General features: G+C 35.6%; 2 protein-coding genes across 2 annotated transcripts in view; one reads left to right on the top strand and one right to left on the bottom strand.

The window, feature by feature from the left end:
* FILIP1L (filamin A interacting protein 1 like) overlaps positions 1-24,875 on the top strand; it is a 321,412-nt gene that overhangs the window by 130,809 nt on the left and 165,728 nt on the right. The window contains exon 2 of the mRNA XM_031959560.1: positions 11,704-11,830. The gene's annotated coding sequence lies outside the window, so the exon portion shown is untranslated. The remainder of the gene's footprint in view (positions 1-11,703; positions 11,831-24,875) is intronic.
* The window catches only part of CMSS1 (cms1 ribosomal small subunit homolog), a 256,396-nt gene that overhangs the window by 189,372 nt on the left and 42,149 nt on the right, over positions 1-24,875 (bottom strand). The window lies entirely within an intron of this gene.

The raw sequence follows: 24,875 nt of genomic DNA, 5'->3' as shown, positions 1-24,875 counted from the left end.
TACATTCTGTAGGTGAGCACTCAAAAATGAAGCAGGACTTTTTTCCCTATTAAAATTCTTCCTCCCTTCCTTCTTTCCTTCCTTCCTTTCTTCCTTCTGCAATTGGGGTTAAGTGACTTGCCCAGGGTCACACATCTAGGAATGTTTAAGTGTCTGAGGCCAGATTTGAACTCAGGTCCTCCCGACCTCAGGGCTGGTGCTCTATCCACTGTATCAACTAGTTGCCCCTCCTTATTAAAATTCAAAAGAAGTTTGGTCTATTGATACTGCTGGGATCTTTTTGAATCCTAATTTTGTCATCCATATTTTCCCAGCTAGTTAGTGGCAGAATTGAGACGAGAACTCAGTTTTCCTGTCATTCAGTCATTTTTCAGTTGTGTCTAATTCTTCAGGTCCCATTTGAGTTTTTCTTGGTAAAGATATTGCAGCAGTTTGAAATTTCCTTTTTCAGCTCATTTTACAGATTAGGAAACTGAGGCAAACAAGATTAAGGGCTTGCCCAGGATCACACAGCTAGTAAGGATTTTAACTCAGTCCTTTCTGACTCTAGGTCCTACCCTCAGTTGGGGATATGGATAGACTTCTTTGTGTGGTGGTAGTAGTGGAAGATGTATGCATGTCTGTACATCTGGATGGAGAAAAAAAAGATCACACTTTTATTTTCTACTAAACTTTAACTGACATGAAATATTTCTTTCAATTATGAATTTTTTTAAAACAACATTATTTTGAAGAGTACGTAGGGTCCAAGATGCAAAAAAATTGAGAATTCCTTTTCTACACCATACTCTCTTCTAATTAGTTGTATTTCAAAATAACTAGCCAAATTCAATGTAGATGGTTTTTACTGAATTTTAAAGCTATGTAACATGGTGGGAAAGTCAATGTAGCATCTGTAGAATACTAATAGCTTAAATGATTTTAATGACTATAAAATATTTTCTCATGGCAAATGATTTCAGAAAGCAACAGTATCTTGGCAACATATGATGCGACCTACCAAAGACTGGGAAAAGGGGACAATTTATCATATCAGAAATATATCGGTCAGAATATAGTGGTAGAGTTTAAGAAATCTTTGTTATAGAGTTCATCAAAGAGTTATCCAGGGCATATGAGCTAATGCAGACTAACTGGTGCCTTCTGCTTCTACTCTGTCATTATCTATCAGTAATAGACAGTTTAATACTAAAAATATATTATGTGGATTGTTATTTTTTTTTTTTTAATCTTGGCTCTTGCTTACAGATAGGGAAGACAAAATAAAAAAAATTAATTCGGCTTGACAGAATCCCTATAAAATAAATTAGTTGCTACTAGTAAAATTATACTCAAAGTATGCATGTTTGGCTCCTAAAAACTCACATTCCATTTAAGCTTTTTTATCTACTTGTTTGTGTGATCTTATTCCAAAGAAATAGTTCAATTGTTTTGTCCAAAATGCAACAAAAAGAGCATAACAAGAGAATTTCAGAAATCTTCAGGGTTCACCATTGAACATTTGAAAAGAACTGATTTGATTTTCATTTCAACCTCTATATTGCATTAAAAAAACCCTCAATATATGATATCAGCTATTGAATCATAGTAATTAAGCAATTGTAAGAAAAAAATATATATATAATTAAATCATCTACATCCTTTCATGTAGGATTATATCTAGGCTCCTCTTCACTGTTCTCTTCTATCCCCTTTTTAACAGATTGATCCATTAGCATTTCTATTTTATGTGGTAAGTCATTAGTGATTGTGCATTTATTGAGTTTTCCAGCCCTTTCCCCTTCATTTTAATTTTAGAATTTCATATGATGTATCATGTACCATGACTTTAGATCCTAAAAAAAGGTGTATAAACTTGTTAGAGCATTAGTCAGGGAAAGCTTGTATATATCTCACCATCTCAGTGAATTTCATAGAAATATTTGAGAAAAAAAGTTCCAGTGAAAATGCTTTGGCGTGAGAGGAGGAGGAGGGGAAAATCTAAAAGCATGTAAAATAATAGATTGAACTGTGGAAAGAAAGTTGTTGTATATATGTGTGTGATTCTCATATTATTATTCCTGAAGGAAAGAGCAATGATTACACTCATTCTGTAGAGTGGTGGGCAGCAATATATCCAACAACTTATACTTCAAAGACATTGTCTGTGCTTTTTGTGTGGAATGCTGCCTCACTTTGATGTAAAAGACCAAAAACATGAATCACACAGCTGCCTCTAGCTTTTAGCCCACGTTAAATGGATTTATTTTCTTATTGTTGAATAAATGCGCATTTTATAGAGGCTGAACTGTTCTACTCCCATCACAGCTTTCAAAAGCACCATCATTTTGAAGAATTAGGAAAGATCATTCTACAATAGCATTCTAATACATGACATAAGTGAGTTCATGCAGACCAGTGGGGGTAATGTACTTTCATGTTGAAACATTCTAGTGATTTAAAAGTGGTCAAAATTATGTATATTTCTCCTTTTTAAACTGGTAGGTGGAAAGTGTACAAGAAGGACTGGCACTCCATGGTCTTATGTAAGCAAGAAATGACATGAGAGGAAGAAATGAAAATAATTCAATGATTAAATGCAAATGACTAAATCTCTTTCCTTTTCTGCCAACGCTGCATATATCTTCATGGGGCCAAGTTCTTTTTCAATTAGATAACAGGTTGTTGAAATTCAATCATTTCAGTCATGTCTGATTCTGTCATTCCACTTAGGTTTTTCTTGGCAAAGATACTGCAGTAATCTACCACTTCCTTTTCCAACTCATTTTACATGAGGAAACTGAGGCAAACGAGGATTAAGTGATTTGCCCAGGGTCACACAGTTAGTATACATATCAGAAACCAAATTTGAATTTAGGTCTTGATCCCAGATTTAGTGTTCTATTCACTATACCACCTAGCAGCCCAAGACAATAGATATAACATGCTAATTACCTGACACCTGAATAAACAGACAATGAGCTGTTAGTGAACACTCAAGGCATGCTGGGATCTACTAAAAGAATGTGGTTCAATAACAGGATCACAAAACATGGTTTCTTCTTGAAAATTCTCTCCTTCAGTTGAGACACCACTGTCTTTTTAAGTAACCAGGTTCATAACATGGAAGTGAACTTTAATTCTTTCAACTCCCTTATCCTCATATCCAAATAGTTCTCAATCCATTTCTACTTCTTTTTTTTTTAAATGCATCTATTATATAAATACACATAATATCCCATTTCCTATATATGCATATGTACATGCACACACAAACATATCCATTTCTGTTCCTCTACCATTTTCTTTCCCCTTTTCACTAATTCAGCCACTCTCCTAATTCAGGTCCTGATCAGTTCTCACCTTGACTAAAGCATCAGCCTCCTAATAATTAGTATGCCTGCCCCTTGTGTCACCAATTTCAATCAACCTTTGGCATAACTGCATAAATAATTTTCTGAGGGATTAGGTCAATCACTTCTGATAAAATTTCAGCGATTCCTTATTTCCTTTAGGATTAAATATCCTCTTTGTTAGCTTGGCACTTAAGATACTATATAAACTGGCTTCAAGCTACCTTCCCAGGCTTATTTAACATGACTCTCTTAATGAAAACTAGGGAACTAAATATTCCCTAAATGTGAATTTTCCTTTCTTATCCCTATACTGAAAAATACCTCCCCCTTACCTGAATCTTAGAATCCACTGCATCTAAATTTTATCAATCAGTCAACCAATAGTTATTAAGGACTTACTAATGCCTGGCAATGTACCAATTATTAAGCCGTGCAATTCATTTCTTATGAATAAATTCCTTATTTTCCTTTAAAGTACAGCCCATATATGACCTCCTCCCATGAATTTTTTTCTTGATCTGCCGCTACAAGCTGCTAGTGATTTTTTTCTTCCCTAGTTTTCCCTAGATGACTCCGCCTAATCTCTTTCCAGCCCCCTTTATTACCTATCAGGGGTCCTCAAACTATGACCCGTGGGCCAGATGCGGCAGCTGAGGACGTATCCCCCTCACCCAGGGCTATGAAGTTTCTTTATTTAAACAAAACAAAGTTTTTGTTTTTACTATAGTCTGGCTCTCCAATAGTCTAAGGGACAGTGAACTGGCCCCTATTTAAAAAGTTTGAGGACCCCTGATCCTACCTAATTCTTAGGTTTCTAGGTAGAATAGTAGGTAGAATGCTGGATCTTGAATCAGGAAGAGCTGGGTGCAAACTCAATTTTAGATACCTACTGACTATGTTCCTGGGCAAATCACTTCACCTCTGTTTGCCTCAGTTTCCTCAACTGCAAAATAGGGAGAATACCAGCAGTAACCTCACACAGTTGCTGTGAGGATCAAATGAGTTAAAATTTATCAAATAGCTGGGTAGTGTGATAGATAGAGTACTGGAGCTCAACAGATATTTACTACTGTATGACCCAGGACAATTCACTAAATCTGTGTTACTTCAGTTTCTTAGTCTGTAAAAAGCCAGAATGGGAAATAGCAAACACTTCAGTATTTATGCCAAGAAAACCCCAAATGGAGTCACAAGTCAGACACAACTGAAAAAATGACTGAAGAACTAGTCTAGTTCCTCGCATACAGCAGGCACTTATTCTATGCTTATTCCTTCCTTTTTTGCCTCTTGCTGTTTAGATATTATCAGTCTTAAAAAAAAGTTAATTTCTCAAAGGCAGAAACAGTTTCATTTTGTTCTTGATATAAATAATTGTTTATCAAGTTGAAGTAAATTAATTGCTGAGACAATACATGATATGCTACATTCAAATATAGAAGCATATTTTCATTTCTTACTTTTTTTTTTCCCCCTGAGGCAATTGGAGTTAAGTGACTTGCCCAGGATGACACAGCTAAGAAGTATTAAGTGTCTGAGGCCAGATTTGAATTCAGGTCCTAATGACTTCAGGGCTGGTGCTCTATCTTCTAGTTGCCCCCCTCATTTCTTACATTCTTCAGCCTAATTTTTTTGCCACCAATGTTCTATCTTCCAGGCTCTTCTCTCACATAAAGGAGTTTAGAAACCTGTATTAGAATAAAAGGCATGCTTCCTATCTAGTCTCTAAGCATGAAAGACATTTGCAGTTCTAGTTAAATGCTTAATTTAATAAACACTAAAGAATTTATGAGTTCATATAAAATTAATCAAACATTATTTACTTGTTATGTCATTGTCTTCTGAGCTTAATCTTTTAGTAAGATTATTACATTAAGGAGATTTCTGATACGGAGCAAGTAAGCCTATGGAAATAAGGTCCATTAACTCAACTATCAAGATGAGTGCAGCAATATTATTGTATTTTTGGCAAACTACTAAGGAATTTTTCTACTGAAAAGTTAAATGAAAAATATGGTTTTTTAGAATCTTTCTATTTTAATGAATATCGTTAGCAGCTTCTAACTTTTAAAACTGTCTTCCAGAATGAAGCCATAGGGCTAAAAAAGAAGTTAAAGAATCTATACCCTGGAAAGTCTATTATTGATAAAAAGAAAGGTTCCATATGCACCAAATAGTTATTTTTTGTGCAAATAAGAAATAAAAGTGAAATAAATGTCAATCATTTGGAGAAGGGCTGAACAAATTATGATAAATGGGTGTAATGGAGTATTACTGTGCTTTGGAAATGATGCATATAATGATTACAGAGAAGCATGGAAATACTTATATGTGCTATTGTGAAGTGAAATAAGCAGAGGCAAGAAACACATTTATATAAAACAGTTACCACATAATGAAAAATATATATTAACTAAATTGCCTAGTCTCAAAGAAAAGGTATGAGGAGATACCTTCATTTCTTTGACAATGACAATCTTCTCTTAGATCTTTCTCCAGTTTTAACTGCTATGATTAAGGAGAAATGGATGGTATACCAATATCCAGTAAACACCTGCTCCATTAAAAAAAAATTTTGGTGAACTTCTTTATTATCTTCTTCATAATCAAGAGCTGTTGATTTGTTAGGAATGGGTTGTATATTTTGAGTTCTTTACTTCTTTCTCTCCCTCTCTTCCTCTTCACACTACCTGGTTCTAGATCCCCTTCAGGGGGTGCAAATCATATTAAGGTTTACTTATTGAAGACATCCTACTGGCTTAATCCAGAAGTGTCAGACAAATATAGCTCACATCATGTGCAACCTAAAACAAGATAAAATTTTAATGGGAAATATTTAACAAAAGAAATAACATACAATAAAATAGTCAACAAGAGGCCTACAGTACAGTTTACTTTAATGGCTCCCAATTCTATGTGAGTTGATGGCCCTGGGCCTTAGTGCACTGTATAGCTCAAACCTCCTGAGTTCAAGAGATCTGACAGCCCCAACATCTGTAATTCCCCAAACTGGAATTATAGATGTTCACGAGCATACTTGGTAACCTGTATTTTCAAACTACCTGGCCAGGTAGCTTCAATTGTGAAGCACAGAAACATAGCAAAGGAGACTCCCTGATGTGGGAATCTACTCTACACCATCCTTACCTCATTAGCCTTTTGTCTAGTTACGATGACTTGGTTTCATTGCTTTTCTGGAAGCTAAATTTTTCTGAAATAAAAAATGATAATATTTTAAATTTTAGTCTACTCTCTGTCTTTCTATCTCCCTGGAGTTCAAATTTGGTAAACATATATTGCATGCTAAAATCAGTTTTTTTGTGTTAAAATGTATTTCATGGAAAAGCCAAATGAGTTTAGCAGTGTACAGGTAAAAAAAAAAAAATCCCGAATAACTCCAGGTGAGAAAAGGAAAAGGAGGGGGGAAGGAAGGAGGGAAAGGAAAAATCCTATTGTAATGGTATTGTTAAAATGATTAATTTTCCATAAATCATTTTTCCAGTTTGCAAGGGATGAGATAAAACTTATTTTAGTTTCTTCATAGTGCATGAGTGAGGAAAAATAAGTTCTTTTAACCCAGTTAAGAGAGTGCTTTTACTTTCTTGCACCTGGGTTTCTACTTCCAGCTGCCTGGATATTGGCAATTTTCCAGCTCATTAGCAAAATGGCAAAGGATGCAGGAAATGCCATGTTCACTTGGCTGTGTGGGTGCCTCAGTTGTTTAGTTTATGAGGAAGCCAAAGTCATGTGGTGAATAGTCAGGAATTCCCTGCTCAGCTGTAGACAAAATGGGCATGATTAGGAAAACTATAAAACAGTATATTGTTTTATCTACTGAGTCTGCTGAGTATTAAAATAAAAAGTTTTTGGTAATTCTTGGAAACTAAGTTGCTGATTTTTGTTGCTGTCTTTATTTTCATGGGAAGTACAATGATGGCCTATTATATAATGTTTATTTCCTGGATAGTCATTTCATCACTTCATTATTTGATTTTTGTTTGTTCAGTTTGGTTTTTTGGAGTATGTGTGTGGGAGATAAAAAAGGAAAGAGAAATATTTTCTACTACTTACAGGAAGTGGTGTGCAGGCAATTTTTTTTTCTGAGATAATTGGGGTTAAGTGACTCGCCCAGGGCCACACAGCTAGGAAGTATTAAGTGTCTGAGGCCAAATTTGAACTCAGGCCCTCCTGACTTCAGGGCTGGTGCTCTATCCACTGCGCCACCTACAACTCATAGAGATAAATTCTTCAAGATTAAGAAGAATCCATTCCAATCAATTTAGTATTTGGGTAGTGTTTATTATATTATATAGACCCTTCCTCAAACTCTCAATTCTAGTGCCTTCCTTCTATTAATTATTTATTTATTCTATTTATTTTATGTCTATTTGCACATTTTCTTCCTCTTTTGAGTATATGCTCCTTGAGCACAGTGACTGTCTTTTGCTTATTTTTGTATCTTCAGCTTAACTTCAGTAGAGGCTTAATAAATGTTTATTAATTGACCCAAATCACAAGAGATAATGTTTATACATATGTGTGCATGTATATATAATTGTACAAGAGGAGAGAAGTAAATTTTAAGAGGATCTGTTTAGTCTTTATAATTTTTTCAATAACTATTCTAGAGACTCTGAAGTACTAAGAAATAAAAAAGCCAATAATCATCTCTTTAGCTTTAAATACAAAACAAAACACAAAACTAAGATTGCATTAATTTAGGGATGGAGATATCTCTTTCTTGTAAAAACTACCGAATCAATCAATCAAAAAGCATTTATTAAGCCTCTAGCACTCAAGCACTGTGCCAAACACCATTAACCAATAAACCACAGTATGAAAGAAGGATGAGAAGGATGATACATGGTAATGTATCCATGTGAAGACTATAAGTGAGGTGGCTCACAAACATATTTCTACAGCACTAATAATAAATGTTCAAATAGATGGGAAAATCATCAGTGACCTAGAAAGAAAAAATATCCAGTGGATTAAGAGTACAAAGATACAGAACTATAAAGATGGCACTGTTGACTTTCATGGACACACTTTTGAAAAGCAAGAGAAAATACCACCACCTAGTAATGTCAAAAGTCACTTTTCTTTATTCATTACAGGAGACAGTTCTCCACATTTCTTTTCTCTAAGGAGTGCCTCACTTCACCCTAATACCCCCCCAGGGTCCCTCCCTTTGATGGGGTCTAGGTCACCATTTTTACCACCAGGATCCAGAGTGCCCAAATCTGGAGTCAGGAAGACTCATCTTCCTGCGTTCTGATCTGGCCTCAGGCACTTTTTAGCTTGAGTAAACATAAGCAAATCATAAAATTCTGTCTGCCTCTGTTTCCTCGCTTGTAAAATGAGTAGAAGAAGGAAATGGCAAATCACTCTAGCCAAGAAAACCCCAAATGAAATCATGAAGAGTCAAACCAAAACAACCACCACCCTTTCCTGATTTATCTTGGTATATTTCACACTTGCAATCATAGGACAGAATCTTCATTCAAGAAGGCACCTAGGAGTCATCTGGTAAAACTATATCATGATATGAGATTCTATAATGTGTCCAACAAGTGGTAAAGAATCATAGAATCACAGAGCTAAAGGGAGTCTGGAGGTAGAAAATTATTTCTAGAGTAACTCAACAAAGATAAGAGGGAAAAAATGTAATTTCTCATTTTCTAACAGAGAACATTCCTGAGTTTCTTAGATAAAAGAAGAAACAGATACTTTCTAGGGGAAACTATTTAGCAACTCTTGCATGGAAAACAGGTCTGGTACTGTTTGCCTTACTGACTGATTCAACAAATACAGAGAATGAATATATTTATAAAATGAAACATTTCATTTGACAGCTTCTTATATTCTGTTTAAGGATAAAGTTAATTCTTATAGAATCAAATTATGAATGAAGAACCCTTTACTTAAATGCATAGAAAATGGATTTAATTTATGGATCATTTGTCAAAATAGGTAACAGATGTTTTGAGAGGATATAATTTTTCTAATGGCATTTTTGTATATTTAATTTTTTTGGCATCTAATTCCAATGAATACAAATCTTATTAAAAAAAAAAAAAAAGCCCAACACCCCAGAGATGCAATATTTCCAGTGTTTCCATGAAAAGTATACTTTTCTAGGAAAGGACCCTTTTTGATTTTTTTTCCCCTTCAAGTCTAAAACATATTACTGTAAAGCTAATATAAGAATGAAGTCATCTGGAATTGTAGAGGCAATATGTGACAACTGCTGGTTGATGACTGAGAAGTAGTATGAATCTCTGGCCTTTTAACTCTTTGAAACTTTGCAAAAATAAACCTAATAGGCATCTTAAAGAAAGAAAATACTTAAAAATCCATCCTGGGTTCAATGATATGACTTTTCTGAAACTGCCACTGGGGGGGTGAAGGAGAGAAGCAGTAGTAAAATTCCTGGTCATTTTATTTAGAATGATTGTCTACATAGCTTTATGACTATCAAAATGAATCAGGGGAAAGTCACTAGATCACCTCTCTAATTTAATAATCTTGTACAAAATAATTACAGCTTCTGTACCTTTGAATAGCAGAGTGGCAGTACTAAGTGCGAGGGATGGAGAAATTGGGACAATGTCTTAGGTTGATTTAGAAAAGAAAGCAAGAATCTTACTGCTTATAATGATTACTGTAGCAATAGTGTAGGTTTTTCCTTTGAGCCTCTCAAGAATGTTAGATTAACTTATTATACCTCATACTGACTTCCAAAATGCAAGTTCTATTGTCATTATTCTACGAGTTGAAAAATGGGGGGCAGCTAGTTGGTGTAGTGGTTAGAGCAACAGCCCTGAACTTAGAAGGACCTGAGTTCAAATTTGGACCCAGATACTTAAGACTTCTAGCTGTGTAATCCTGGGCAAGTTACTTAACCCCACTGCCTCAGAAAAAAAAGAGAAGCCATTATCCAATTGATAAATGGTCAAAGGATATGAACAGACAATTTTCAGATGATAAAATTGAAACTATTACCATTCATATGAAAAAAGAGTGTTCCAAATCACTATTAATCAGAGAAATGCAAATTAAGACAACTCCGAGATACCACTACACACCTGTCAGACTGGCTAAGATGACAGGAAAAAATAATGACCAATGTTGGAGAGGATGCTGGAAAGCTGGGTCATTGATGCATTGTTGGTGGCGTTGTGAACGAATCCAACCATTCTGGAGAGCAATCTGGAATTATGCCCAAAAAGTTATCAAAGTGTGCATACCCTTTGACCCAGCAGTGCTACTACTGGGCTTATACCCCAAAGAGATAATAAAGAAGTGAAAGGGACCTGTATGTGCCAAAATGTTTGTGGCAGCCCTCTTTGTAGTGGCCAGAAACTGGAAAATGAATGGATGCCCATCAATTGGAGAATAGTTGGGTAAATTGTAGTATATGAATGTTATGGAATATTATTGTTCTGTAAGAAATGACCAGCAGGATGAACACAGAGAGGCTTGGAGAGACTTACATGAACTGATGCTAAGTGAAGTGAGCAGAATCAGGAGATCATTATATACTTCAACAACGATACTGTATGAAGATGTATTGTGATGGAAGTGGATTTCTTTGACAAAGAGACCTAACTCAGTTTCAATTGATCAATGGACAGAAGTAGCTACACCCAAAGAAAGAACACTGGGAAATGAATATAAACTGTTTGCATTTTTGTTTTTCTTCCCAGGTTATTTTTACCTTCTGAATCCAATTCTTCCTGTTCAACAAGAGAACTGTTTGGTTCTGCACACATATATTGTATCTAGGATATACTGCGACATATTCAATATGTATAGGACTGCTTGCCATCTGGAGGAGGGGGTGGAGGGAGAGAGGGGAAAAATCGGAACAGAAGTGAGTGCAAGGGATAATGTTGTAAAAAATTACCCTGGCATGGGTTCTGTCAATAAAAAGTTATTATAATAAAAAAAAAACAGAGCTCAATAAAATTTTTATTATAAAAAAAAGAAGAAAAATAAATAAATAAATAAAAGAAAAACAGAAAAAAACAGAAAAAAAATGGAAAAATAGAAAGGATACATGTACTCTCTTTTCTAATTTAACATTTTATTTACTAGAATAATAAAAATAACAGTTCTCAAAAGTATAATCTAGAGACTACCAGGGGTCAAAAAAGTTAGTTTGTCTGCTGTTTCCTCATAGTATTATGTTTTTCTTACTGGACAATATACATTTGTTTTTGAAATTGACTAATAATTTCCTTAAAAGATTTAATAAAAACTAGCTATTTCCTCAAACGATGAGTTCTCTTCTAGTTTTTTTTGCCCCATATTTTATGACCTATGTTTCAGTCCCATTCTACTCTTGTATTTTTTTTTTTTTTAACAGACAGGAAGGCAGTGAAGTGGTAGGCTGAGACATCTTTACCATTCTGAAGTGTTCTGAAGACTGGAATCCATTTGAGAACTACTTACTGCATTAGATATACATCTTCATTTCCTGAGTCAACCTCATAGTAAGAAATATTTTTAATTTGTCAACATTAAAAAGTTTGATGCTGACTTTGCAAATGAGTGGCAAGGTCTAAACAAAAGAACATTGGAGTGGGAATCAGAGATCTGAGTTCAAATATTACCTTTAGCATTAATTGATTTGGGTGACCATGGACAACTAACATAGCATTTTTATCTCTAAAATTGGAATGATACCTATTGCTAACTATTACCTACTGATATCTACTTTATCATCTGTAAAATGGAAATCATATTTATTGATAAAGGATTATTGTGAGGATCAGATAAAAGGGGTGATGATGGGGGGAAAAACATTTATTAAGTGTCCATTTTGTGTCAGGCATTTGTGCTAGGTGCATTACCAATATTATCTCAAATGCTCTTCACAATTCCTTAGGAAAGTAGCTGCTATAATTATAGCCAATTTCCTCAGTCAAGAAAACTGAAGCAGAAAAAGTTAAAATGATTAGTCTGGGGTCATATAGCTAGTAAATATCTGAAACACTGCATCTCAGGTCTTCCTAACTAGAGAACCAATGTTCTACCCACTTAACCACATATGTCTGTCTGTCTCTCTCTGTGTTTTTTTTTTTTTTGTGTGTGTATCTGTTTGTCTCTCTCTGTATGTTTGTCTCTCTCTCCTTCTGTCTTTGTGTCTCTCAATTTAAATTTTTAATTTTCTTTCACATAGGTATCTCTAATGAGATAATATAAAGTATTTTATCTTTAAGACATTATATAAATGTCAGCTATTATTTTTCTGTGACATCTTTCTCTTAATGCTAAAATATGCCTCAACATTAAATGACTAAATAACATTAATTTGATCCAACATTAAACTTACATAAGAGGATTACAGGAAGAAGTATAAAATCTGGCCTATTTGGCACATAGTCAATGCTAGAAAAGGTGAAGATCAGATTTGAAATCCAATGAAGGGTGGCTTAATTGAGACTATTTTATCTAATTGCCATCTAAACTAAGGCTCTTGCATATAATCTGCCCTAAATGCAATGTAATATCATTTAATGCAATTTGATAGTATGGAATTATGTAAGAGTATAATGTAGATAGATGGACTTTCCTTTCCAATTTGCCCTTTCCTTTGAAATGACAGTTATGAGAAACATTGAGAGAACTTTTTGTGTTCTCTAATGTATTAGAAATCTGTAACAGTGTCGGAATGATTTGGGCAAATTTTACTTTAGATAAGCTATAAAGAAAAACAGGACATTGAAGGATATATCACAAAAGTCCTATAGTTTTTTTTCATTAAAATATAACTAATATTTTGTCACAAAAGATTATTTTTAACTTTACAGGAAGGATGCTCTATATGTGTGAAGCATGCAGATCAAGGATGTAAAAAGTGAAAAAGATACAGAAATTATCTAACAGAATACAAATACTCAAAGTTCCCTAATAAGTGGGATATAAAAAATTTGTATTGAGATATTGTCAGATCTGTGAACTTGTTTTTAAAAATAAATTGGTAACTATTTCAATATAATTGGTTTCCTTTATAGTTTTATGTATTTTTCTAAATGCTTTTTAAAAGCTTTATTCTGAGAGGAGATCCATAGATTTTGGAAGATTGTCAAAGGGTGCAAAAATGATGCAAAATAAAAACAAAAACAACAATCAGTGTATGCCAGGCACAGGGCTAAGTGCTGGGGATAAAGAAGCAAAAGATAGTCCCTGCCCTCAAACAATTTACAATCTAATGAGGGAAACAACATACAGAAATATATATAAAACAAGCTATAAAGGATAAAAAAGAAAAATTAACAGAGGGAAGACTTTAGAATTAAGGGGGGATTGGGGAAGTCTTACTATGCATGGTTAAGAATCCCTGTTTAAATATGGAAAATATTATAATTTGATAGAATGTGAAGTATATTAATTTTTAATATTAATTATTTTTTCAGTTGATCAATTATCAATTGCATGTGTTAGGCCTTTTAATAAAGGAATTAATTCTTTCATATCCTTATCTGTGCACTTTTGTACACTTTATAACTTTCATACACTTAAGCAACTGTTTTCTAGATAAAACCTGTTATTATAATTTTTGTTTTGTTTTATTTCATTTTTGGAGGCAATTGGAATTAAGTGACTTGTGCAGGTTCACAGAGCTATTAAATGTCTGGGGCTGGATATGATATCTTCCCGATATTAGGACCAGTGCTCTATCTACTGACATTTAGTTGGCTTTTGTTATTTAAATTTAAAATGTTAAAATCAACAAAAAACAAAACGAAACCCAAAGTTTGTTTTTCCATTATTCATAGTTGCAAATAAAAAAATCTTAGTATAAAATATTATATACATATATGCATACAGGTTATATTTGTGTGCATATTAGTATTTGTACTAGCATGTCTTAAGTTGTTTTTCCTTTCTATTTATTATAGATTATTCTAATGTGAATCTACATTAGCATGTCTGACTTTTATCCTTGTTCTCTCTAAATGGGATTAAGAAGAAAAGTTTAGGCCTGTTTTAAAAAGGTTACTTGACAAATTTCATCAATGCTTTCTTGTCTATAGTGATTTGAAAATTTACTTTCAGGTTTCTATTTTGAAATTTTGAAAATATCCATCTAGGCATTTACACAAAGAAGAGACAGAAAAGAGAACATTTTGACTTATTCTCTTTTACTCTATTTATATGTAAGTTCTATTTCTTAGATAACTTAGGTGAAAACTAAGTAATTTGATTTATGAAACTTTATGAAACTTTGTCATATTTAGTTGCTCAGATAACAGATCATAATCTAATACAACTTCCACATTTTACAGAGGAGAATGATCCCCAAGAAAATAATGTGACCTGTTTAAGATAATAAGTGTTAGAGGCAGAACTGAATCTAGGTGTTCTGACTCCATCCACAGCCAAGGCATTCCCTACTCCACCTTAATCACTGTTACCAGCTACATCTCCCTTTGCATCTTAGTAACCTCTATCCACTTCTGTTATTATTGGCTCTGACCAAAAATAATCTTGGCATGGGGACTACCATTTATCTTTTTTTAAAAATAGGACTGTGGTATACCTTAAAGTGATAAATGTATTATTATTATTATTACTTGTTGACATTCTCTCCCAGATTCCTACTATTTTTTGTCATACTCTGGGAATGAAAAAAGGAAGTCATTTGTGATTTTTGCCTCATTTCTCTAAATTGAAGCTATAGAAACTTCTTGTTCTCAGTTTTAAGGACATGAGAGCCAAAAGAGGTGCTTGTCTAAATCATTCCTGGCTTGCAAAATGCCATCTTGTGAAAAGGATATTTATTCTTTACATAAAATATGAAAAAAAATGCCAATGAGAAATGGTTGAATCAGACTGCTGTAAACGATAGAATTTTTCTATCCTACATTCTACATTTCTACAAATCAGTGGCACCCAAGCCAATCTAAATATTCACATGGCACAAGATGTATCTAGGGAAAGAGGAAAAAAAACCTGGCTTTCCTATGTTGTTCCCTGGCTTCGTCCATATGTTAAATCTTTCCAAATGAGGGTGGTGACATGGGTTCACTTCATAAGCACAGAAAGATCTCGCGACAGAGCTGTGGAAACATGAACCATTATTTACACTGGAAAGAATGACTGGGTGCAGCTGTAGCTGGCAGCAGAACCAGCAGAGACGACTGTGTCATCAACGTGTTATGATTGTAATAATTAATGGGTAGCGATGGGATAGGTGGCCCAGGTCTAAATCAGACCCAGAGGGAGGTTCTCAATGCTGCTGGGTGACCCCAGTTCCTCACGTTTTATGATATCACCAGAGTCCCCTGATGAATATACAGTCTGGTAACTTCTCCACAGTACTCATTTTCCACAGGCAAATCTCTGGAACCTAACAACTTTCTAATGCTTCAACCAATGTCCTGGTTAAATGTGCCACATGGGTTCACCCCGTGTTTACTTTGAAGTGAAATGTCTCTGAATCCTTGCACAAGGCTAGTTTTCCCTTTTGGGGTGGCAGAATGGGAGTATGAATCGACATCATTTGACTCTTAAGTTCAGTTTTTTCCACAGTATCATCATCTATCTTACCTTTATATTAAACTTTTCAAGTTGGGAGGAAGAAGGCACAGTTCAGACTACTTAAAAGTGGAGGTAAAGACACAAGGAAGATGGCCCCACTGCCATGCTTCCTTCTTGGTATATTTATTGTTGTTCAGTCATTTTTTCTATCATGTCCACCTCTTTGTAACCCCATTTGGTGTTTACTTGGCAATATAGTGAAGTGGTTTGCCATTTTCTTCTCCAGCTCTAATAGATGAGGAAATCAGGATAAAAAGGGGAAAGTTACTGCAATTCTATCCACAGGACCACCTAGCTGCCCAATCAGTGAAGAAATATAGGAAGCTTCCATAAAGGTAAAGTAAATAGAAGTCACAGTGTATGGCTGGCACTACTGAGTCAGAATTGACTGTTTAATGACAAATGATGTTTGGAGTCCTGACTCAGGTGGAATAGGGTCAACATATAAGAGCTTTAGTTACTGGGAAAGCACTCCAATCATACCACAATGTGACTCAGAACCAAGAGACTATTATTTTCCTTGAATCTGCCAGTAATCCAACATATGATCTTGGAAAAACCTGATGATTCTCTTACTGCTTTTGTATTGAAAATACCTAGACATGGGGCCGGGGGGGTGGGGGGAGAGAACTATTGCCTGTCTTTCCTTAGCACAAAAATCATGAGCTAAAACCTATCATTGTTTCAAAGGTACTATTGGCTAAGCCAAATAGTGACAAGTTCTGTGCATCTCTTCTTTCCTTTCTCGCCACAACCACACTCAGAATATCCCCAAATTTTTTACAGATTAGAGTCCAGTAGGAAATATCAGTCTGCAAGTGATATAACCCTGGATTGTTCACTGGGGAGTGTTGGATGGGGAAGGGGTCAATGTTAAATTCCCTAAATATCCTGAGACCTCTAGGAGGGTAAGAATAACAACTTGTATTCATGTAGCACTTTAAAGGACGTAAAAATTGTTTATCTATATCTCAGCCTTTTCTCAGGAATAAGGAGTTTCTGCTGATCCTAAAGTCTCAACCCTCATTGTGGATTGTCCTGGTCACTCACATCAATTTCTTAGTCCAAATATATGATGGTCATATTCTTCCATCTTTATCATCACTTCCATCTTTCTCAGTTAAACTCAGTTGTTAAGGGGAAGGCAATTCTCCAAGAGCCTCCACAGTTGTGGATCATAGCATCTGAAGGAGTTGCAGAGCAGCCTTTGCGAATCCAGGTGTTGTGGACTGGGAATGAGATAAATTGGAGGCAGAGGGAAGAGGAGAGAGGTCAGTCAACGCATCGGCCTCTCAAGACAGAGTCACTGTGTGAGTCAGTGTGAGTCCTCCTTACATGAGGAGATCCATTCTGCAAGTCTGGGTTGGATCCCCAGCAGCCACTGTCAGGTGGCTCCCAAGTATTCCAACATATAGTGCTTGAATGTGGAGTATAAGAAGCATAAGAATTACAAGAAGAACCAGCAGCATTCCAGAGCTGTTCGTGAGAAGGATCCTTCCAGAGTTCCTTCAGTAACCCGGGGGAAGGAAAGGAAGAAGAGCCCCAGTAAGACTTTTTTAGTCGGGATAATTAAATGGGCCAACACATCAAAGGGCTGAGCCAGGAGACTGATGAGAGACTTAAATGCTTGTTCTGACTACATTCCTCTTCTCTGTTTGAAAGTTTGCCTCCATGATAAGATCAACACCTGTTACAATCACCCAGAAGCAATAGTGCTGCTTGCATTCCTCAGTGTGAGGACCATGCTGTGGGAGGAAAATAACAGCAAAAAACAAAAAATGGGTAATTGTTAAGGGACAGGTCAATTTTTCAAGACCCTCCACAGCTGTGTATTATAACATCTGAAGTTGCAGGGCAGCCTTTGCTGACACAGGTGTTACAGACTGGGAATGACATAAATTGGAGGCAAAGAGAAGAGAGAGGTCAGACAATGCAACGGCCTCTCAGTCTCCTTGTATCATCCTCTCATATAAGGAGATCCATTCTGTAGGTCTGGGTTGGATCTCCAGCAGCCACTATCAGGTGGCTCCCATGTATTCCAACACTCAATGTTGTTTTGTGTTGTACCCAGCAGCAAGGAAAGAGAATAAGGCTTTAAGTGATGGAAAACTTTCAGGTCACTGGAGTAGTTTATCAAATTATTAACTTTCCCACTCTGTTAAAATGTACCTTGATGATCTTAGTACATTTTCAAAAACTTTCTCTTCTTATAGGCAGGTTCAGGCTCAATGTTTATAAAGTGCTTTGAGTTCTATTGAGAAGGGAATGATGTAAACATACAAGACATTATTACTGCCATTATCCTTTAGATAACCTTATGAGGTAAGTATTAATGCCAGAGGGAATATTACTTTACAGGAGGAGAAGCCGAAACAGAGAGGGCAGCTGACTTGCTCAAAGTCAGAGGTAATTTCAAGAGCCAAAAACAGATTCCAAAAGTCCTGTACTTGTATCCACTATTAGTCTGAATCCAAGTCTTTCTAAAACTCTTTCTTCATAATCAAGGAGGTGGGAACTTTGTATTTTTTCCTTAGGATTTAAAAAAAAAATTCTCTATCCCATCCCTGTCAGAAAAGGAACTAAGGAAGCATGTAGTGGTCACCTAGACTCTCAGCCAACACCCACCTGCCCTGCAGATGGATACTACAGCAGCTCAGACAGGCAGACTCCATTTATCTCCTATCCAGGACTTTCAATAAAAGCTGCTCACAACACTGCCAGCTTGATTTAATTCAGTTAGAGGGGGAAAAAAAGAAAAGAAAAGAAAAAGAAAAAGGAAAAAAAAAAGCTATTTCTTCCAAGTACAGCATGGTCCATTGAGTTCATTCTCCTCAGAGTTACGTCTTGTACAGGTGGCCCATATAACTTCACAAAGATCCTGCTCTCTAAATAGTTTTTCAAATCCAACACATTACATTTATTAGAACAGTTCTGACTAAGTCTCCAAACTATTTTGATGGGGCCCCGTACAATAGCAATCCTTGATGGGGAAGTAAAAACCTGCTAAACTGAGTAACATCTATTTCCAAACATTAAAACTTTACACAATTGGGGGTGGGGAACTACAATGATTTATATATATATGGCAAAGATTAAGAAAAAACAACAACAACAACTAAGTATAATTAGAAGGAAGAAAATAAGAGGAAAGGGAAGATCAGAGCAGAAGAAAACATAATTCTGTAAGTGGATATAAAACAGGTTTTTCTAAATATGAAGGAACATTTCAAAAGACTGGTTAGTTCTAACCATTGCCCAATATATCACCATCTTGCTTAGATGAAGCAAGTCTGGTTTAAAACACTGATGTCAAACTCAAAATAGAAATGGGGCCACTAAACCATGTGCATGACAGTTAGGTGGCACCATAGTGCATAGAGAGCACTAGGCCTAGAAAATAAGAAAGCTCACCTTCCCAAATTCAAATCTGGCCTCAGACACTAACTAGCGGTGTGAACCTGGGCAAATCATTTAGCCGTGTTTGCCTCAGTTTCTTCATCTGTAAAAATGAGCTGGAGAAGGAAATGGCTGACACTCCACTAACATTGTCAAGAAGACTCCAAAAGGAGTCACAAAGAGTTGGACACAACTGAAAAAGACTGAACAATAATAAAGAAGATATGTCAGCTCTATGGTTGACACAAACCTAGAGGTGCCTTGATCCACACGGGCAGAAAAAAGATCTTACCAGGTTGGAAGGATCTAACAAGATGAAGAGCTGATAGAGATAAATATCAAGGCTAACTTTAGTTAGATGTCAACTGCATATATATGGGACCCAAAAGATCTGGCTTAACAGCAGTTCCTTTAATAAAAATGCAGTGGTTTTACAGGACCATAAACTCAATGAAATAAACTGTGCCAGATTAGCTAAAAATCTTAAGACTTTCTTGCCAGACATATTGGAACAGAATAAGTAACAGTCCTAATATACTTGACATTGATCAAAGTATATCTGATATGTTCACTGACATTTTAGTAGGGACACTGACAAACTGAAGCACAAGAGTTGGGACAACCAAGATGGTGAAGATGTTGGAAACCATACCACATGAAGTGAGTAGAAGGAATTCTGGAAACTGAACGGAGAAAAGACAAAACGATGGGAAAATGGTGGTAGGTATTCAAATAGCTGAAAGAATATTATCTGGAAGAGTGATTAGACTTATTCTATGGATCACTGGAAGACTCAGGATGAATAGAAAGGCTAGTTTCTTTTTCTTTCTTTCTTTCTTTTTTTTTTTAAATAACTTTATTGACAGAACCCATGCCAGGGTAATTTTTTACAACATTATCCCTTGCACTCACTTCTGTTCCGATTTTTCCCCTCCCTCCCTCCATTCTCTCCCCCATATGGCAAGCAGTCCTATACGTGTTAAATAGGTTACAGTAGATCTATACAATATATGTGTGCAGAACCGAACAGTTCTCTTGTTGCTCAGGGAGAATTACATTTAGAAGATATAAACCCGGGAAGAAGAACAAAACTGCAAGCAGTTTACATTCATTTCCTAGTGCTCTTTCTTTGGGTGTAGCTGCTTCTGTCCATCCTTGATCAATTGAAACTAAGTTAGATCTTCTCTTTGTTGAAGAAATCCACTTCCATCAGAATACATCCTCATACAGTATCGTTGTTGAGGTATGTAATGATCTCCTGGATCTGCTCATTTCGCTCAGCATCAGTTCATGTAAGCCTCTCTGTGTTCATCCTGCTAGTCATTTCTTACAGAACAATAATATTCCATAACATTCATATACCACAATTTATTCAACCATTCTCCAATTGATGGGCATCCATTCATTTTCCAGCTTCTGGCCACTACAAAGAGGGCTGCCACAAACATTTTAGCACATACAGGTCCCTTTCCCTTTTTTACTATCTCTTTGGGGTATAAGCCCAGTAGAAACACTGCTGGATCAAAGGGTATGCACAGTTTGATAACTTTTTGGGCATAGTTCCAAATTGCTCTCCAGAATGGCTGGATGTGTTCACAATTCTACCAACAATGTATCAGGATCCCTGTTTTCCCACATCCCCTCCAACATTCCGCATTATCTTTCCCTGTCATTCTGGCCAATTTGACAGGTATATAGTGGTATCTCAGAGTTGTCTTAATTTGCATTTCTCTGATCAATAGTGATTTGGAACATTCTTTCATATGAGTAGTAATAGTTTTAATTTCATCATCTGAGAATTGTCTGTTCATATCCTTTGACCATTTATCAATTGGAGAATGGCTTGATTTCTTACAAATTAGAGTCAATTCTCTATATATTTTGGAAATGAGGCCTTTATCAGAACCTTTGACTGTAAAAATGTTTTCCCAGTTTATTGTTTCCCTTCTAATCTTGCCTGCATTAGTTTTGTTTGTACAAAAACTTTTCAATTTGATATAATCAAAATTTTCTATTTTGTAGTCAATAGTGATCTCTAGTTCTTCTTTGGTCATAAATTCCCTCCTCTTCCACAGGTCTGGGAGGTAAACTATCCTATGCTCTTCCAATTTATTTATGATCTCATTCTTTATGCCTAGATCATGAACCCATTTTGACCTTATCTTGGTGTACGGTGTTAAGTGTGGGTCAGTGCCTAGTTTCTGCCATACTAATTTCCAATTTAGAAAGGCTAGTTTCAAAACAATATAAGAAAGAACTTTTTAATTTATCAGAGTTGTCTCAAAATGAAATATGGTTTCTCAGTAAGTCCTCCATCTTGGTGATGTTCAAGCAAAAGCTCGGTGATCACCTGTCAGGGATGTTTAGAGAAAATATTACTGCAACAAATAGATGACTGGATCCTATCATCTCTAAAGTTTTGTTCCAACTCAGAATCAAGAACATTAGCACTTATGGATGATCTAATTTGATTTTACAAATAAGGCATATTACAAATAAGGAACTGGAGATTGTGCAGAGTCACTCAGTCAAGGTCATGGGTCTCATTAATGTAGAAGTGAAGCTAGATACCTTGATTCCAAGGCCAGGACCACTGACATCATTCTATGAAATTTCAGGACATTACTATATAAACTGATGCCATAATACTTAATCACAAATAAGGGAAAAAGTAAATAAAAAGATAATAAAACAACCAAAAATCAAAGCAAAATCCTCAATAAAATTCAAAATATGACATGATATCCCAATCAAAAAAAAGTGACACAAGAGGTAAACAATGATTGCCTATAACTCTAGGCAGTGCTTCCTTCATCCTGGAGGGGCAATTTAGCTTTACAACCTTCAAGAAACTTCCCATTAGAAGAAATGGTTTCAACTATAGATTTATTACATTTTCCAAAGTTACATCATCTGGGTCATTCATATTCCTGAAGGAATCATGGGTCTACATTGTAAACTGTTACAATAAATATTAATGAATATCACGGCTGATAAAACCTGACATTACACACATATACACACATACACACCCACCCACATACACAAAGGGAATTTTTACTTTATATGGTTATTTTTTAAAAATCTGCCCTTTTTATGCTCAACTTTGATGGCCTGCCAAATACACAAAGTACATCTACTTTAAAAACACCAATTAAAAATATTAACAACACAAAAATATATAAACGATACTTCAGATTCGAAGGCACATAAATGGATGTGGATTCAGACAGTAAATAAACATGAAATGGATAGGAGAAATGACATCATACAAAAGGAAGCAGAAACAATGGTCCCAAAGTGATAGCGAGTCCCCCTTCTTAATACTACTAAGAACTCCATGCCTTTAAGCTACAAAATTAATCACAAAGTAATAAATAAAAGAAGAGGAAGCAAATTACTAAACGGAAGAGGAGCAAATTGGTAATTTTTATAAGACCTGGCATGTCTTATATATTGTCTATGTTTTATATTGCAAACTGGGGTAACCCCTACACATCTTTGCATTTGTCATCTGGAATGCATTCTCTGCAAGATCTCATTCTTCTTGATTCTTCCCTTGGTGCAGAGGAACAGATGTTTCCATTGATTTAAAGGGGGAAAAAGGTTCTTCAGATGACTCCCTTGGCCCCACCTCCATTCCAGACCACTACCCATACAGTCTTCAGCAGCCAAGAGCATGGACAATAGATTTTTCCTATATTGCTGTGTCATATTTTACTTTAATCCAGAAAGAACGAAATGTGGGACATCCCACAGTTTGATGTGATTATTTTGTTCTTGTACAGGAGGTAAAGGTCATTTGCCTCAATATTCCTCCTACTACAATCTAAATCTATTGGACAGCATAAGTTTTATGCCCTCCATGTTGTTTGAGCCTGGAAATGACACATGGCATTATTTCTTGGTATTTATTTAAAATAAAAGTCCCTTCTTGCAAAATCCTTTGCTTTAATTATACAACAATCAAAAATCCCTCCCTGGCTCTAGGAGGTAATTTGATAATTCACTGGAGTCTCACCATAGCACTATCTGTGGAGTCTATTCCATGAGATTGCTTCAGAACTGCCAAATCATGATGGGCTTTTTGGTACTTCAGTGACTAAATCTCCTTGTATGCAGTCCAAGAAAGAGCTTCCTTACATGAAATTCTGATCTGTAACAAATAGTATTACTGACTTTTCAGCATGTTTTTCCATTTTAAGCCTGGACAACTGAGGCATAGTAAAACTGGATGACATGGTGCTTCAGCTTTACACCTGTTTCAGCCATCTACCCAGGGTATCTCACCATCTTCCTGATTCTGTACTCCTCTACCTCCTGATTAAACATGGACCTCCACACTTAAGTCTTCCAGGATTTAGGTCTTCAGTCCATGGACAAGTTAATCCATTCATTTTTGGAATTCTCCATCTCGTACCCAACCCAGCTGATTGGGATGTGTCCAAACTGTCTTCTATGTCCTCTCTATCTATTGCTATGTCTAGACACCATCCTATGTTTCAGCTTCATAGCCTTTCCAAACATCCACCCAGATGATCTCACCATCAGCCTTGTATCACTACTCTGCTTCTCTCTACCAGGACTACTACTCTCCCCTCCTAATCTGAGATCTGAATCTCCATATTGAGTCTTCTAGATTACATTGGTTCTCAGAGACCTACCTAGTTAAGTTCAGAAAGTTGACCACAAGATAATGAATGTTTTAGGGGTCATAGTCATACACAAAACTGCCTTGAAGCATATAGGATGTGATGGTGGGAAGATTTAAGTTGATGACAACACAGTTTTTTGGAAGTACATTGTGAAATAACAGAGATGAAGAAATCTCAAAAAAAAAAAAAAAAAAAAAAGATTCTCCTAACCGTAAGTGCATACATATACTCTCACAAAAACAAGAGTATTTTTTAAAAAGATAATAGTTAAAAAGAGAAGATCTAATTCAGTTCCAATTGATCAAAGATGGACAGAAGCAGCTACACCCAAAGAAAGAACACTGGAAAATGAATGCAAACTGTTTGAATTTTTGTTTTTCTTCCCAGGTTATTTTTACCTTCTGAATCCAATTCTTCATGTGCAACAAGAGAACTGTTCGATTATGCACACATATATTGTATCTAGGATATACTGTGACATATTTAACATGTATAGGACTGCTTGCCATCTAGGGGAGGGGATAGAGGGAGGGAGGGGAAATGTTGTAACAGAAGTGAGTGCAAGGGATAATGTAAAAAATTACCCAGGCATGGGTTCTGTCAATAAAAAGTTGTAATTATTAAAAAAAATAAATTAAAAAAAGATAATAGTTAAAAACATACCGAATCCTATATCAAATAAGACACTTAAATTGCAGACAAACTAATATACTCTATTATAAAACTTTTAATTTATGACAATGTAGAAGTGTGAGCCTCTAAGGCCTCTCCAATCTGACTTGGATTCCTCATATATATTGATCACTTACAATCAGGTAACTTTTGCTTCTAATTAAAGAGAAAAGGCACAAAATAAATATTGTCTATTTTTTGTATCCATTTCAAACAGAATCTATGACAGAGGAAATTTTAGAAAATAAAATAGAAGCAAAGCAAATAC

Source organism: Sarcophilus harrisii, chromosome 3 (genome assembly GCF_902635505.1).
Source record: "Sarcophilus harrisii chromosome 3, mSarHar1.11, whole genome shotgun sequence".
Lineage (NCBI taxonomy): Eukaryota > Metazoa > Chordata > Mammalia > Dasyuromorphia > Dasyuridae > Sarcophilus > Sarcophilus harrisii.
This window is presented reverse-complemented; position numbering and strand designations above follow the sequence as displayed.